This window comes from Spermophilus citellus (genome assembly GCF_964194105.1).
Source record: "Spermophilus citellus genome assembly, chromosome: 2".
Taxonomy (NCBI): Eukaryota; Metazoa; Chordata; class Mammalia; order Rodentia; family Sciuridae; genus Spermophilus; species Spermophilus citellus.
In genome coordinates this window covers 63,490,791-63,509,037 of record NC_138183.1, presented here as the reverse complement: position 1 = coordinate 63,509,037, position 18,247 = coordinate 63,490,791, and positions in this window count along the sequence as shown.

Genomic DNA, 18,247 nt, shown 5'->3' with positions numbered 1-18,247 from the left:
TTGGCAGATTTCCCAGATTTCTTCTGTATTTTAACAATAACAACAACAATAATAATAATGCTTGACATTAGTAGAACATAGATCATAATACTTATCTACGGGTCAGCCTTCTAACCTTTTCCATTTCCATGATGCATATCATTACATGTACACGTGATCAAAGAGCAAGTTCTGGATTTAGTTTCTCATGAAGTCATAGTAAAATATTTAAATATGCTTGGACTTAAAACCAACGTCACTGATTTTTATTTTCTCGCCTAAAAGCTCTGTTCCCCATTATGGAAAATTGTATTTTTGAAAAGTATTAGCTGCCATTTGCCGAACTGCTGGCTTGCCCAAGAGGAGTGAACAGACAAGGAATGAAGCTTCTAGGATATGAAGTTACTCTTCTCAATGTTCTTGAATTTTTTATTTTCTCCTTACCAGGTTTATTATGCACATGACTTTTGCAACCATCAAAAGGCTAGGAAAAAATGAATTGTGCTTTATCATTACTATATATATTTATGAGTATTGAACTCCATGTTAACCATATGAGAGAGATTATTTTAATCCTCAAAATAAACCCACAAGTTAGCTTCCATATTTCCCATTTTTAATGAAACACATTCAAGGAAATTGAAAAAACTGCTGACATCTGTACTGCCATCATCATTGACACGTGTGATATCTAAACCTATGCTCTTTCTACCATGCTGCCTATTCTAAGGTTTTCCTACTCCAAGGAGACTTGTCTCAAATCATACAGAGCATTTGATGTGGTAAAACTTGTTGGAACCTCTGAACATCAGGTTGAAGGCCACAGAACTAAAGCAAAGGGAAATGTGAAATTGCTCTATTAAAATGACAAATATTCCAGATGTAGCTAATTAGTATGATAACCTATGCATAAAAGAGAATTGTAAAATTAGTGAGATCAGCCTTGCAGTGCCATTAACCATATTATAACTCTTCACATGATTTTCTCCTCACCATGAAACGGTCTTGCAAATGCCTGATCTCAATTTGTTTTATCATATGGTGCAACTCATCAGTGCCACACACTATTGTGAATGCTGTGGTTTTCACAGTGGGATATTTTTTATCTCTACAAATTGGTAAATTAAAATAATTTCACCTAGGGCAATCTTGTATCAAAAATATACTAGCGACCTTGACAGCAGTTCTGCATGTTTTCCTTCTCATTTGCTTTTCAATAATTTCCTTTTGGGGGCTCTGAATCACCTACTATAGGATATTAAAACCCAGACAGACTAAGAGGCCAGTTGTCTGTCTCCTGAGCTCTTTCTCCAAGAGGCAGGCAGCTGGGAAAGAAGAGAGTTTTATTTGAGGGAAGGGCGAAATCAAGACACCACATGAGATAGAGCTAAGCCATTACTGTTCTTCTAAGCAGGACCACTTGTGGGCTAGCAGGTTTGGAGAAGCTGGGGATAACATAAGCACAAATTACATTCACAAACAAGGCGAGAAACAGTACATACATTCAATGGTTGCCATGAAACTAATTCATGAAGGAAGAGTGAGAAAAGTCAGGTTCTGGGATTGCAGAGGGACTGGGAAAGGTGCCTGGTTGGATGAGGTTTGCTGCGGGAGAAGACAGCACAGCTAATATGAATTCTGCTTCCTGTTCATTCTTCATCTCATCCAAACATCCCCTTCTTTCATTTTGTATCTTTCTGCCTTGCAGCCCTTTCTGTCAATTTCCTATGTTCCAAAAGGATTTCAAATTTGAGCCAGAAAGCACATGGGGCTGGAGGCAAAAGTTCCAATTAATGAACTTGGGCCTTGTGAGGTGCGTGTCGGAAGGGAAATTGATTTATATAAAATATGCTGTTGACCCCAAACAGCCTGAGATGTTTGCCATCACTTTACATGTTTTCTGATTTTACTTTGAGTTGAATTTGGTTTGTCACAGTTCAGATTTGCACAGTCTCTGATACAAAAGGGCTCTCAAATGAATTAAAGAAAAAATTAATAAATTGATGTATGCCTGACTGCAATTAAGATATGCTAACATGAGCTGACAAAAGATCTTGTCCTAATCATAAAGAATAAACAAGAAACAAAGCATGATTTGCAGAGAAAAGACATAAGCATTTGTTTGTTCACCCCCTAAATCATTCATTCAGCTAATCCATCCATGCTTTCCTCTACTCTCTCATTCATTCTTTCCACACATTCAACTTGTGCTAGATTCTGAATGTAGAGTGGGAAGCAAAACAGAGATGTACCTTGCCTTTGATATTTATATTCTAGTGGGAGATAAGTGATAATTATTAATATATTACTTGATAACAAGTGGAGGTAATTTTCAGGGTTCTTAGGTGAATAACATTTAGATAATGCAGCTGTTAGTGAAGGCCTGTTAAAGGACACTTGAGGGAGAAGAAGGAGCCATGCCAAAAGCCAGAAGTGGATTGTTCCACAGTCCTGGAGAGCTGGGCAGACGCTCCAAGAGAGGAAGGAGCTTGTGATGATCTAGGGCTGAAAGAAGAACCATGACCATGTGGGTGAACCAGGGAAGGCTGGCTTGAGACAAGGGTGGACAGTGGGATACACATCAAGCTATAATGTGTTGTACAGAGAAACCACAATTAATTACAGGTTGTTTTATTCAAATGCATCTGTAAGATCACTGCAGGAAACTTAGAAGACATTTACTCAAAGAAAGGATAATATATATGATTGTCAGTTGCCTAGTTTGCAATAATAATTTTAACTTGTAATATCTTGATAACTCAACCACCAAAGCTTATAGTTCAGAAGGAGATATACTAGGTTGCAATTGGTACAGCATCCCTTCCACCAGCTTGAGCACAGATGCCCTCCATGGCAATCTTAAGTAAGGGTTGACTGCTGCTCAGACCTAGGTTCTTTATCAAGCTTATCAAGCTAAGGCCTCATTCATGTTCCACCATTCCTGTTCCTATTGTTGTGTTTTTAAAATTTTGTTTTATTTTTAAACCCTAAGAATATATTTTTAGTATTACCAAATTAAATGGTATATTGGTAGAAAATTTATTGTTAAAAAATGTGTGTGTATGTGGGAGGCATCTTTTGATAGTTACTGAGTATGTTGTCCTTATGACTTTCTTGTCTTCATGGCTGGGGCCCCCTCATCCCTATCTGTGGTTCAGGTTTGTGCTCTCACTAGGATTGTCACATTTAGCAAATGAAAATATAAGCTATCCAATTAAATCTGAATTCCAGATAATTTTTTAGTGTATGTCTCATGCAATATAAAAAATATCTAATACAAAATCACTGTTACCTGAAATTTAAATTTAACTGAGTGTCCTATCCTTTACCCCACCATGATAGACAATCCCTGGGAATGTGAGATCCAGGCCAGGAGGCCAATGGCTTATCTTAATTGCTGCTCCTCTGCTGGCTTTGTCTCCAAAAAAGGAGGACCTTGTGCCCTTTTTCCTCAGGCCAATGTAATTCACTACTGCATCAAAAGGTTGGGGTTGGCTTTTTTCCACCCATGTCTGGTGTCTTGTACCTAAATAAAGTTGCAGCTGAGATCCTGTCATTTGCTTCCTGGTTTCCATGATGCTTCTGTGCAGAGAACTCTGAGGGCAGTGTAGTATGGGGGGAAAAGAATAGGTTTTGGAGGTGAGGGAAATTGATATCTTTTGTCTCTTCACCTGTGAAAACTTAATGTCTCTCACCTTTTTACTGTTTCAAACAGTGCAGTGGAATATTAATAATAAATTTATAGGATTGTTATGTGGATTTGCTATCATTGCTCAATAAGTGTGAGAGATATAACTATGGTAATTAGACACTAGTTTCTTGGTAGGGCTTTTTATACTATTTGCCTATTGAAACTCTTTTGTTCATACATGCTGGAGATTCCATACAATAAATTTAGGGCTCCATGAAGTCCTCCAATTTTATTCCTTAGTACTGAGGAGAAATATATACAAATAAATGAATAAATAAAATACCTGACCCACTGACCCTGATTGTCTGCCTGGTTTCTAGGTCCCAGTCATCTCACTCCTATCTCCAGCTATGTTCTCACTCAGCCCATTAATTTTATTTAAAAAAAAATTTATAGTTGTAGATGGACGGCATGCCATGTTTATTTTTATGTGGTGCTGAGGATCAAACCCAGTGCCTCACATATGCCAGGCAAGTGCTCTTCCACTGAGCTAAAGACCAGCTCTCAGCCCATTAATTTTGCAGATTCCTATGGGGGTTCGTTCCATTATCCCTACCCCCAGTCCTTAGTGATCAGTGGGTTAATTGGTTGGGGGGCCCTTCCTGCAATGGCAGCAGTACTCATGAACCTCTCTAAGACTTTCCTGACCCAGCACAAGATCTCTATTCAATCCCTGGGCATCATTTGCCTCTTATCTATGCAACATCCAACCTTAAGATTTTAAACTACCTGCATGGACATGCTGAGTTCCTCTGCCACAGCTTTGAGGCCCCTATACCTAGGTCCTGTGAGCTCCTCCTTATAAAGTGCTGTGTTTGGCTGAGAAGGGCCAACAGGCACAGACATTTCCCTCATTATGTCCCTTATACATGTGGTAGGTCTTTGGATGCTTCCTGTCCTAGCAAGAGTCAGGAATGTACTCTATGATCAATGATACCCACCTATTTGCTGCCAGCCCCTCTGCACACACATGGGCATTTTAAAAACTTGAACTTTCAGTTTGGGATCTAAGGTCCTAATTTTTAACTCGAAAGTTTTTCACTAACCAAGATATAGGTGTTAGAGGTGCTGGCTATGCCTGTTACCTTGGTACTGTGTTCTGAAGCCAGGAAAGACTAGGGAGTAGGAGAAAGACAGTGTGGGGTATATATCATACTTTGAAACATTTCCTTGAATAGACACTCAATGCCTACTCTTTAGCCTCCCTGACAGTGCCCCCTCCCCACTAATTATTTTTTTAATGTAATTGAAGTGAAAGAAAAGGAAAAGCATCACATTATAACCTTGGAGATTAGAATATAGAACAATAAATTTGTGATTTCCTCCACTTAAACAATGGCAGGAATCTCAAACTAAATTTATTGGACTTTTATTTCTTAGTCAGAAGTAGCGTACTTCAAATTAATGTTTAAAACAGAGCTGAAAGTTCCTCCTTTAGGTAACTCCATCCACAGATAGCTTCTAGCTAAGTGAAGCTGGTAATTTGCACATAAAGACTTCTTTTAATTACTCCCTACAACCTGTGATTTTTTTACAAACTACCTCTGACATAAACTGCAACCATATCCTATTGCAAAAGCATTCCTGCAAATCTAATTCTAGGGAAATCAGAATCTTGTTCAGGACAGAATTTTTCATATAAACATTGAGTTCCAACTGCCAAATTCCTTTCCTGCTTTTAAGCTCTATTGAACTTCTTGGATCATTTTTCCTAGGACCTAGTAAAAAGCTTTACCCCAAGAACTCGCTAAATCTTCCTAGGATTAGAACCTTTTACTTTTATCCACTTCTAGTTTGGTCATAGCTTGTTCCGTTAGGGTCTCTCAACTTTAGCACTATTGACACTTGAGGTCAGAAAATTTTGGAAGTGGGGCACTGTCCTGTGCACAGTGGGATGTTTAACAGCATCCCCTGGCTACCTTCCACTAGGTGCCAGCTGTACCCCTTAGTAGAGCAACCAAGACTGTCTCTATGTATTTCCAAATGTTTCTTGGGGAAAAAAAATCACCTCCAGTTGAGAAATAGTGCTGCATTTGGATCCAAGTTGAGTTGAAAGAAGTAATTGTAAAGGGGGAGAGGTGGGAAAGGCCTTCTCTTGATGCATATCTTTGTTTTATGTCTTTAGGAACTTGCCTTTCTCTCCTTTTTGCTTATCTTGAATGTCCCTGTTCCTAACTGAACAGAGGTGAGTACTTAGAGATATTTAGCATGTTTGCTCTTAAGGGACGAGGAAAACTGAATTTAAAGTATGTTTCAGGAAGGAAATTATGGAATCTGGAAAAAAATACAGAAAGACATCCTGTCAAATTTCCTGACTCACAGTTTATCCAGGAAACCCATGTTGAGGATTAGGCCCCTGAGAAACTAGTGTGAGAATAATATGCATTCGTTGAGTAAGTATGTGTTATGTTTCAAGTTTTCTTGTCACATAGGTTTTATCAGTTAATAAAAAATATTCAGGTGAAGTCAGTGTTATTCCCCTATTTCACAATGAGAACGAGGAGGCCCACAATGATGAAGTAACTTGTCCCAGATCACCCAGTGCCGCAGTCTGGCTGGGCACAATTCTGGAGCCACTTGTCAAAAGAAACGAACTTTATTTTTAGAACCACACAGGCCAAACAAAACAGCTCCTCAGGAAAAACCCTCAGAGCCCAACTGCCACCACCGGCTTCCCACAAGCCTCTCCCTCAACCACCAGCCTCTCCACTTCCCACAATCCTCCTGCTGTTGAGGCCGATTGGCTGGGTCGCGTGGGCGGAGCCAAAAAAGTCCCCCAATGAGCAGCTCCATGGTCTGAAAGGGCAGGGAAACAGCCCAATGAGCATCACCGCAGAGGAGCCAATCATCTAGATGTTGCTGGGGCCGCTGTGAGCCAATCATCAGCTGGCAGTCTGAAAGGGCAGGGAAACAGCTCAATGAGCATCTCCAATGAGCATCACCACAGAGGAGCCAATCAGCTAGATGTTGCTGGGGCCGCAGTGAGCCAATCATCAGCTGGCAGCTGGAAGTTTGCTGGCAGCTGGAAGTTTGCTGGAGCCCCTTTGGCTGTGGCTCTCAACATCTCCCCCTCTCTGTTTAAACAACAAGCATGTGGCTTAGGGACCGGTGCCTGCCTTAGGTTGTCCAATAGTACATATGGTCCTTACCCGTTATTGGATGAGCTGACCTCAAGGCGTCAGCCTCCTGTCTTAGGTTGGTACCACTGCAATTGGATCTTACCCGTCACTGACTACCGGTCCAGTATACAGCCACTCCTGTGGAGAGGTCTTTGTACCATGGGGGGGGTGAGGTTCTTTGCCTCACCTCTGTTGGCCCCCAAATTTTAGCTGAACGATCATGACAAGCAGAAGGGAGGAAGATACACCAAGCCAATTGACGGCTCCTTTTGAAAAAATTGTACCACCGATGACATCATCAGCAAAAATACCCCAACACTACCACAAGTCGCTGCACCAACAGATAGTTCACAATGCATACAGGTGAGTTCACAATGCATACAAGTGTTACATAGTCCAGGCAAGTTCTGCAAGCAGTTCAGTGATGGCTATTGCAGAAGCTGTAGATTGGTTTTATCTTTGTCTTCACCAGCACTGGGGTGAAGATAGGGATTCTGGCAATAATGGCTAAAGAAAAAAATATGTAACATTCCAGAAGTCACTAAAAGAAAACAATTTTCTTAGCAATTTACATTGTCTTTGTTAACATAAATTTGACACATAGTTGGGCTGTTAGCCATCCCTTGAGGGAGTACTTTCCACTCATATCTCTGATAAGGACCTTCATGATTCAGTGCAGGGATAGTAAATGCAAAACTTGGACTATCCTCCGGATGAATTGGAATTGAAAAAAAAACAATCTTTAATATCTATAACTAAAACATACCAAGTTTTGGTAAAGCAGACAATTGAGGAATCCCCGATTGAGCAGGTCCCATAATGACCATTTCATTATTAATGGCTCTTAAATCTTGCAATAATCTCCATTTACCAGATTTCTTTTTGATGACAAAAATGGGAGTATTATGGGGAGATACAGAAGGTTGTATATGTCCTTCCGCTAATTGTTGTTTGACCAGATCATGGGCTGCTTGTATCTTTTCTTTAGTCAGGGGCCACTGAGGAACCCATACTGGTCTTTCTGATTTCCAAGTAATTTTTATTGTCTCAGTGGCCCTTTCTGAAAATCCAACCCATGTCTGTCTGTTCCTTGATCTATTTGTATTGGTGCTGCTATACCTTGTTCTTGTTTTTCTAATCTTTTTCCTTTCCTAAAACCTTGTCTAGTCATAATAGTGGGTGCATTTTGGTTGATGTTATTTGTTAATGTCAAACCTAATTGATCTAGGATATCTCGTCCCCATAAATTTATGGGAAGATGATCCAATACATATGGCTGTATAGTTCCTTCACATCCTTCAGGATCCTTCCAATGTAATACCATTGCACTTCTATGGGGATTAGTCGCCACTCCTAGGCCTCGAAGCATTTGAGTGGCTTGTTGTAATGGCCAATGTTTTGGCCATTCTTGACAAGAGATGATGCTAAGGTCTGCACCTGTATCCAGTAGCCCATTAAATTCATGTCCTTGAATATTTAGTTTTAGCATGGGGTGAGAATCTAAATTTAAAGAAAGCATAGCCCAATCTACACCTATGGAGCCTAATCCCTTGGAACCTCTTTCTACAGCACGACTGGAAAATTTATCATGTAGGCTTGGTATTATTAGTAACTGTGCTATTCTATCTCCTGGTGAAATTACTGATATACCCTTTGGAGAACTGGCTATAATTTTTATTTCACCTTCATAATCGGGATCAATTACCCCAGGACTTATCATAAGTCCTTTTAGAGTAGAAGAGCTGCGTCCCAATAATAAGCCTACTGTTCCTTTGGGAAGAGGTCCTTTTACCCCTGTGGGAATGATTTGAACTCCCATCTCTGGAGTTAGTACTGATCTGGTGGAGGCGCAGATGTCCAGCCCTGTGCTCCCTCTGGTTTGTCTGATGAGGGATCTGATGGACAATGTGTCCTGGGCACTACCCTGATGGGGTTGCTGGGTTCCTCCAGTGCTCCGTATATTTGTGATTTTGGGCCCCGGAGCATTGGGCCCCCCTGTCCATTTTTTGGCAATGGAGCCCAATGCCTTTCTCCATGATATCATGGATAAACACCTGGTCTTTGTTCGTTTTTTGATAATGGAGTACCCTCTATGGTGGTTTGAGAACGGCATTCATTAGCCCAATGTCTCCCTCTACCGCATCGTGGGCAAATACCCGGTATTCTACTCCTTTGATACCTAGATTTGTTAAACCCTCCTCCTATGGGGCAATTCCTTTTAAAATGTCCTGTTTGTTCACAATTGTAGCATGTTCTTGGCCTGGCATCTAAAGCCTGTTTTACTGCAGCTGCCACAATTTTCCCTTGTTCATTAATGTCTCTGGCATCTAAAGCCTGTTTTACTGCAGCTGCCATGACTTGCTCTTGTTCATTAATGTCTCTACATAATTTAATATATGTGTTTAAATATTCATGTTTCCATGGTCTAATGATATCTCTGCACCAACGATTCGCTTGGTCATAAGCCAGTTGTTTTATTAATGGTATTGCTTGTTCTGTATTCCCAAAAACTCTGGTAGCTGTTTGGATAAGCCTATCTACAAATTCAGCATAAGGTTCATTAGCTCCTTGTATTACCTTAGATAATTGACCTTGTAAACCTCCATGTCCTTGTAAAGTCTTCCATGCCCTAACCGCCTCTACAGCAATTTGTGCGTATACGCCAGGATCATATGCTATTTGTTGCTGCTCATCCTCATAAGGTCCCTTTCCTAACAACATATCTAGATTTCTCTGAGGATAACCAGCTGCTGCATTTTGCCTAGCCGTCTCCTTGCAAAATTCCTCATTGGCAACCTTCCATAACAGGTATTGACCTCCATTTACACACATTAGCCCAATCTGCTGGAGTCATGTTCAAGTTGTTAATGGATTCGACCAAGCTTACAGTGAAGGGTGCTTGAGGACCATAGGTTGTTACAGCCTCTTTTAGCTGCTTCACTATTTGAAATTTAAAGCATGGTGAATTTGCTGCCCTCCTACCTCAAATACAGGGCATGTTAATACTTGAGATCCTGTCTCAGGATCCCAACTATCAACTGCAGGGGTTGGGGGCCTCCCGGCATATGGAGGTGGCCTTGTTAGTTGGACATTTACGTCCTCTGGTGATAGAAAGGTGTTAGTAGCAGTCTCCTGTAGAGGTGGCGCTGTTAGTTGGACACTTACGCTCTCTGGTGATAGAAAGTTGTTAGTAGCAGTCTCCTTTTGTAACTTTTCCCCTGATGGCTTTTTCTGCTCTAAACTTCCTTCCTCTGTCTGACTAGCTCGAAAGACCTTCTCTTTTACTTGAATCTTTTCCTCTTTCTGACTAACTTGAGAGACCTTCTCTTTTACTTGAATCAATATGTCTTCTCCTTCCTCTACCTTTGTCTGAACTGAAGGCTTTGGACTAAGCAAACAAGATACCAACGTCCACAATGGCAATGTGCCAACTGGCAGAGTCCCTGGGTTGTTCTTTTCTATTCTTTTTAAATCTTCACCATGATGGTCCCACTGTGATATATTTAACAAATCCTCCTTAAAAAGCCATGGGCTACATTTTTGTATTGTATCAACGTATGCCCTGACTGCTCTTGATTTTACTGGGATGCCTCCTTCCTGTAACAATTTACTTAACACTCTTTCAGTTTGTTTTCTACTAATTTCTGATCCCATATTTCTACTATAATACAACCCAACAAGATAACACCTAACAAAACTGAAACAGAGTGAAACAAAATTGGAACAACACAAAATCATTATAATAGCCTCCTGAAATGTCCATCCGTCCTTTCTCCCTATCTGTTCCTCAGATGTGAGCGGTTTTTCTTCCACCTTACACATCTCCAGGGACAGGCAACTTAAAACAAAAGTGAAGCAAAACAAAAGAATAATCTTAAAATGGCTACCCATCCTCTCGCCCTGCCCTCAGGGGTGAGCAGTTTACCTTATCACTTACCCTCAGTCGTTCCCCGTGCGGCCCACCAAATGCTGCAGTCTGGCTGAGCACAATTCTGGAGCCACTTGTCAAAAGAAACAAACTTTATTTTTAGAACCACACAGGCCAAACAAAACAGCTCCTCAGGAAAAACCCTCAGAGCCCAACTGCCACCACCGGCTTCCCACAAGCCTCTCCCTCAACCACCAGCCTCTCCACTTCCCACAATCCTCCTGCTGTTGAGGCCGATTGGCTGGGTCACGTGGGCGGAGCCAAAAAAGTCCCCCAATGAGCAGCTCCGTGGTATGAAAGGGCAGGGAAACAGCCCAATGAGCATCACCGCAGAGGAGCCAATCAGCTAGATGTTGCTGGGGCCTCTGTGAGCCAATCATCAGCAGGCGGCTGGAAGTTTGCTGGCAGCTGGAAGTTTGCTGGGGCCCCTTCGGCTGTGGCTCTCAACAACCTAGATTCTATGTGGCAAAGATGAGAATCAAGGAAAGACCCGCAGATTATAAAAACCATGTTCTTCCCCCTTGAACATGTCCCTTATTGTACTGATTTTGGCATCATCAAACTATAGGAAAATATCTCTGCTCTTTTGGGGACTTTGTGTAAAATGGTTCTACAATAGTTAGATCTTATTAAATATGCCAGGAAATAATACATGTATATTCCTATGCCAGCACCCCCCACCTTTTGTAAAGTGATTTTTGAATGCTACTAAGTCTTTGTGGTTGTCTGGTTAAGGACTCTTGACCTACATAATTGAGCTGTTTTTCCACAGTCCAGTCTTATTCATTATTTTCTGCACGTTGGCACCTTCTGCCTTTTGAATAATAAAGAATACCCCATAAAATTTGCATAGAGGATATATGTTTGACTGAGAACATATGTTGGATGAGGTGTACCTGCTTACTACCCAAATGTTTAAACAATGATAATAAAAGAAGCTGCTATTATGTTACATTGCTGAAGCTAATGTTTATAATGTTCATTTCCAATGGGGCATAATACAGCCTTGCGAATAAGCAAAGAGCACTTGCCAGCCCTTTTTCTCTACAATATTATAATGAAATAATCATTCTCCTTTTCCTGGCATAAAATTTTGAATAAAATTATAGTATCATAGAAGTTCAGACCTGCAATAGAAGAGGAAGGCCCTGCTTTGAGTCTAGAGCAGCCAACAACAAGATGTGCCATTTTGGATCAGTCAAGTAACTTTGTGAGCTGGGATTTTCTCATCTTAAAGTTGGGGTGATATTGTATACTTCATAGATCTTTTGGGATGATGAATGAATAACTGAGAATACATATAAATGTTAAAATTTTATATAAATTTAAATTCAGGAAACACATAATGAGCACCTAGTATACAAATCACTTTGCTATGGACCCAAAACTGAATTGAGAAGAAACTCTTGACTTCAAGGAGTTCATCTTCCAATGGAGGGGGGTGGGCATACAATAGATGAACAAAATAAACAACCAGTAATGCAAATTATACTGTAAGCCCTGAAAAATAGGACAGAAAAACCCAGAGCAGAAGGAGACAATGTCTGATGTTGAGATGTGTATAGAGAAAAGGACATTTGAACTTGGGTCTGAAAGATTATTACAGTGTGGACAGGTTAATAAAAGATGAGCAATCCAGTTTAAGAAAATGATCAAAGAGAACCACATATGGTGGTGCATACCTGTTATCCCAATGACTCAGGAGCCTGAGGCAGGAGGATTGCAAAGTTGAGGCTAGTATCAGCAACCTAATGAGGCCTTGTCTCAAAACAAAATAAAAAAAAATTAGGGCGTCATTTAGGGTGCTCCTGGCTTCAATTCCCAATACTGAGGGGAAGAAAAGAAAAGAAAAGAAGTGACCATATAAAAAACATAGGCGTATAAATAGAGATGGCCTGTTTGGGGAGCCTAATTGGTCTAGAGTAGTTGGAAGAAAGACTCAAAGTGGAGATAGGCAGAAGAGACTTATGTTTTAGAAAGATTTCTCTGGAGGCAGGATGAAGTATGGACTAGAACAGGCTACTTTGTACATGGATTTACCAATTGGTCACCTCTTGGAAGAAGATATTAATATCAAGATTTGTTGTCCAGGAGAAAAATTTGTTTAATTTTGAAAATACATTTTGAAAATACAATGTTTCTCTGACCACAAATACACTCTGAGATTGAATAACATGGCCGAGATTCTAAGGGTTAAGGAAAAGTAGCAGAGAAGGAGATGGGCATATTACAAGGTGAGTGTGGGGGTGTTAAAAGATATCCTGTGAGGAGGGGATCACATGGGTGCGGACCCTCTGTAGGTAATAATGACACCAGATTACCAGCAGAACACAGAAGAGGGAATGTGTAACGAGAGAAAAGGCTGGAGATGTAGATGGGGGACAGAGTACATGTGACCTTGCAGGTCCAAAGAGCAGGCTTGGCTTTAGAAAGGAAGGTCATGCCTGATTTTGAGGCAGGGTTCAAACCTCCAGGTCTCCAAAAGATGACTATCCCATGGACCAAAGACCATTAGCCTTTAGTAATAATCTCTAAATTATCAGCAAAACATCTTCTCATTTCTAAATCTAATTCCAACAATCACTTTTCAGAGTGCCACATGATTGTGCAAAATAGGTCAAATGTCATTGTTGGATATGATGTCACAGCTTTCCTTTAGTCTCCTCTGCCTTTTCTCTCCTGAAGTTTGTAACCTCTGGAAAATGAAAGTCAGAGAGCTCAAGCCAGCTCTGGCCTGTCCCTTCCTTCCTACCTTTCTTTGTGCTTTGCTGTTGTTATTTTCAAAGTGGTGCGTGAGGGCAGGACAGAGTGTCAGTCTCCCCTTGGAACGCATGCTGAAAATGGAAAATAAGATTCATTGTGACATTTTAGCTGAGAGACCTTTCCCTGGCTTTGGGAAAAGCCAGCTGAACAGGCTCTCGTTGTCACACAGCCGGAAGAAAACCACACAGCCCAAATGTCACCTCGGAGCTTGTTTGCTGTTATATTTTCAGCGTACATTTGATTATTCTTCCTTTTCATTTTTTAAGGATAAGGGGTCAAAGCAACTCCAGCTCTGCCTTTCTTCTCATAAAAGGCTCCCTCCCTCTTCTCATGAAAGCCACCCACATGCCAGCAAGACTCACATCTTTTTTTCCTGTTTCATATTGATAGGAGTACATTTGCAAACTCATCTTTACCTGAGTGGTTTGGATTCACTCTTAAATTTACACTTTAAAAACAAAAAAAAAATTTTAAGAGAAATTAACCAAAGTTGCCAAAAAGATAAAGAGACATTTTGGACATTTCAAGTCCTTTGCTGTTAACATTCACCAGTGCTCCCTTTCCTTAATCGTTTGCTTCTCAGTCTTTTAAGGAGGCAAATCATATAAACTTTCTAAACATTCATATCTGTATTTCCACACAGACATGCTCACTTATTGGCTATACATCTTAGATCAGCTTTCATTAAGTCTCTGTTTCCTCATTTATCCAATGAGGATAGTAATCACCCTCACCATATGGGATTATACTGAGGATTAAAGAGATAAGGCAAAACATTTAACCCATTGCCATTAAATATTGTCATAAGACTTCTTAAACTAGCTCAGCAAGACCAGGGCTTCTGACAGAAAAGGGGTGTCAAGAGCTGTATGGACTTACTTATTTTAGCAAATCAGTATATTTTCTGTATTTAATTATAAAGTTAACTTAGTTTTATAATGTTATTTGCAACTATACTTTTTCCATTTGGCACTGTATTTTTTTTGCCTACCTAGCTGAATGTATATTATAAGCTTATCTTAAGGCTGTCCATGTGCTTAATTAAATGTTCATTTTAAGTAAAGTACTCACTGTGGATAGGAATCTGTATTTTGGATGTGCTTGATCTATCTACAAAGAAAAATTAGGAATTACTTTATTAGAAAATACTCCTAGAAGTCTTAATTGTACTTATTTAAAAATAAATACTGTAATATTAGACTTGTGGTATTGGGAGTAATTAAGGTACATCATTATTGTAGTTTAAAAGTTGTACATGAGAAGACATTTTTCGTTTTTACTGTACATTTTTTACTGAATGATCTATTCCCCATCCCAAGGCAAGCATGAGTAAAATTAGGTTAAATGTAAAACAGCAATAAAAAAGAGCTGTATGGAGGCAGAGAGCTTCATTGTTCTTTTTTCTTCTTTAGCAAAGCCTAAAGAAGCCTGGGAGTGGGATTCAGAGCCAGAAGTGTACCATATTTCACTGCATAATTGTCAGCACTGCATGATCATCACACCCTGTTTTTTTTCTTTTTTCATTCCAAAAATTGGTTGATGATCTTTCACTGTGTAATTGTTGCAAGGTGTAATTCTGTTTCTCACACTGCTTAAAAAGTAAATGGAGCAGCAGTGTATTCACCGGTGGTACTTAGGTGCACATTTGTCTTCTCTAACACTGTGAGCCTAGAGTTCTCAGCTAACACGTGTTGTCAATATATTTCCAAAAGCTGACTTGTGTGGTTTGTTGAGAGTGCTGCAGTGCTTACTGGTAAGTACGAGTGGGGCTGAGGATGGTATATCAGATAACGAAACCAATGATAACCAGGCAGAATCTTCTGACACAGAAGATTTTGTAAGTCCATACTTTGCAACACTGTAGTAAATTTTATCAAGTGTAATATTTTGACTATAATGAATAAATCAATAACAACTAATTTGTTAACTTTTGCCCCCAAACAGGAAAATGTTCACTAAACTGTCACAAAGAAATGACGGGTTTCAATTTAGACTCTTCAATTTTAACGTTTAGACTATTCAATTTTAGCTTCAGAGATACAATGAGAATCCCATGTATTCTAATCTGTGTTAATGACAGTTTAATACATGATTTTTTAAAAGTTAATACTGGCTCAATTGTTTTAAAAAGAGCCTCACATGATGGCTACACTCCCCCCCTTTTTTTGCAAAAATATTTGGCAGAAAATCTGTGATAGTTATATGGTGAAACATGATATTTTTTGCAGGTGACGACATCTAGTCCTGGATCCTGGGATACAGTGGGACAACCAGGCTAATGAAGTTCTACCTCCCATGTGGGCCTACATTTCTATAATGAGGAAGATCTGTTTGTGCTAGTAGGCACTAGAGAGGAAGAACGGGGCAGAGGACCTTGGGTATACCACTTACCAGCTCTGTGTTGTGGGCAATGTATGTAACCGCTCTCACCTTAGTATCTCATTTATACAGTGGCCTACAGATCTACCTCAAAGGGCTTTTGAGAGAATTAAAATGAGGCGACATCAGCTATGATTTAGCAAAGGTTAACATTTTTAAAGGACTGTGTGCCAGACACTATTCTAAACCAATCACACACGTGGGATCATTTAACCTTCACATACATGGGGTCATTTATTAGTTTTCTAATGCTACAAAGGAGGCCAGGAAATACAAAGGAACTCAAACTACCCCATGTTATCAGGTAGTAGGTGAAAGAGACAGGATTCAAGCAGGCTACTTGGCTTTCAAGCTGTGCTTTAAAATGTCCGCTATATTGTCTAGACCAGTGGTCCTCACAGTGTGGGAGCTGCAGCATCAGCAGTAGCATCACCTGGGAAGTTGTGAGAAATGCAAATTCTCTGGTTCACCCCAGACCTCTTTGGCTTATCCCATAATCAGAAACTCTGGTGGTGGGACCCAGCAGTCTGAGCTTTAACAAGCTCTCCAGGGTATTCTGATATAGGCTCAAGTTTGAGATCCACTGCTCCATCCCAGAGGTTGGCAACAGCAGTAGCTACCTGGTTTTCTAAATAAGATATATAGGAACACAAATATGCTCATGCATATATGTCTTATTTGAGGTTGCTTTTTGCTATAATACAAGAGTTGACTAATTGTACCAGGGACAATCTGGCAAAACCTACAATATTTACTATCAGCCCTTTAAGAATATGTTTGCAGCACCACGGTCTAGGCAATACCTCCAGCAAGGTGCTAGCACATAGTAAGAATGATTGTCACTAAGTGCTCGGTAAGCAAAACCTTGTGATTTATAGGGGCCCAAAGTGCTCTTATGCCATGGGGAAGGGTGGGCAAGATAAGTGCAGGACTGTTACACAATCACCAAATTGTCCTTACTAAAGACCCAGATGCAACTGGGCAATTTGGTCATGGTACTAGTCATTTCTTACTAAAGTGGGAACTAGAGACAGTGTGTTTTACTCTTTGGGCTATTATACTACCGTATTTTCTTCCAATAACCCTCCTGGTCCTGATGGCTCTCTCAGAGACATGGGCTTTGGAATCTGGAGCACTTGCTTATTGAGCTCACAACCTTGAGCTTCTGCCTGACTCTTGATTCCAGCAGGTAGCACCCTAGGTTTGCAGGAGTCACTGGGAAAAAAGGATTGATAAATGGATTTTATTCCATATCTCCTCAGGTTCATAGTCTGTTTTGAGTCCAAATGCAGGATGGTTTCTACAAATCAAATTTGTGTTTATTTAACAATTATTTATTGAACATTCTGTCAAGTACCAAAGACTTACATGTGTCTACAGTGTTTTCAGTTGACAACTGTGTTTTGACTGGGCATTATCCAGATGAGGAAGCTGAGACTCAAAGAGGGAGAGGAACTTCTGAGAGCTTCAGAGATAGTATGCTGTGGTCTAGGGCTTGAGCATCCATCTCCTGAGTCCTGGGCACAGACCTCAATGAGCTACCTTTCATGGTTTTGATTTTACTTCCCTCAGGAGCAAAATGACCCAGTAAGAACACCTGTGTCTTTCTCCTGAGATCTCCTTTATTTTAGTGGGGAGCCTTGCTTCCTCCTGAGGACATCAGTTATATTGGAGTATTCTTTTTCTCTGCACAGGAAGGTATAGAAGTCAGGGTCCTGGCAGGAAGCAAATGACATACTCAAACTGGGTACTTCAAGAGAGTGTAATAAAGGGACCAGGAACAGCAATATAGTTTCTGAGCCCAGAGCAAAATGAAAATGTGGAACCCTTATTCAAAAATTGTTAAGAATTTCCCAGTTATTTAATCAAGTGCGGGCCCTGTGTGATCGTAGAAGCCAGCCCTGAAAAAAACTGTTTTCAAATGTGTAGATGGGATCTATAGAAACTAATACAAGGTCGTGCCCTATTGCAGGGATAGGAGCAGTGGGAAGCCATTATTACATGTGGACTGAAGGAACAAAGGAAGGGAAAATGACTAGAACCCAGAAAGAACAGAGGGGGAGACAGCCACATTTGTATAGAAATGGCTGTGTGGGAGGAGCTGTGCCCTTCAGTGGAGGAGATAATCTGCAGGGATCCAGCAGTGAGCCTTGGGAGATAAATACTCTAGCTTTGCTTTCCTGCTGGGAGCCCAATGGGAGAGTAGAGATCAGGGAGCCAGCTGAGGAGTCCTGGGCTCACCGTAGGGGAGGGGATGGAGAGGGCAGTCTGGAGTGACCAAGACAAAATGGTCAAAATCATCAGCATTCAGGGATTCTCAGGATCACTGCCCAACATTTGAAACACCTTGACTGGTTTCCTTTTTCCTGAGCACTGCTGCATAGGATT